Source organism: Bison bison, unplaced genomic scaffold, assembly GCF_000754665.1.
Source record: "Bison bison bison isolate TAMUID 2011002044 unplaced genomic scaffold, Bison_UMD1.0 scf7180017864254, whole genome shotgun sequence".
NCBI lineage: Eukaryota > Metazoa > Chordata > Mammalia > Artiodactyla > Bovidae > Bison > Bison bison.
Genome location: NW_011494826.1, coordinates 7,807,426 through 7,807,967, shown reverse-complemented (window position 1 = coordinate 7,807,967; position 542 = coordinate 7,807,426).

Below are 542 nucleotides of genomic sequence, written 5' to 3'. Positions count from 1 at the left end.
GACTTCAAGAGTCTTCTCCAACACCACAGTTCAAAAGCATCAATTCTTCGGCACTCAGCTTTCTTCACAGTCCAACTCTCACATCCATACATGACCACAGGAAAAACCATAGCCTTGACTAGACGAACCTTTGTTGGCAAAGTAATATCTCTGCTTTTGAATATGCTGTCTAGGTTGGTCATAACTTTCCTTCCAAGGAGGAAGCGTCTTTTAATTTCATGGCTGCAGTCACCATCTGTAGTGATTTTGGAGCCCAGAAAAATAAAGTCTGACACTGCTTCCACTGTTTCCCCATCTATTTCCCATGAAGTGGTGGGACCGTGCCAGGAGCCGGCGAGAGGCATTCCGCTCGTGACAAAGGTCATGAGGAAGGAGGCTCAGCATACGCAAAGGCAGGATTGAGCCTCAGGAGTCCCCTCGGATAATCTTGAGCATCTACCCCCAAAAAACCAGAGTCTGCCTACTTTATTGCTTTGTGCTCTCACCTCTGACTTTACTGGGGGCTGTCCCCCACCACCATCTCACTCTCTCTGTCAAAGAGT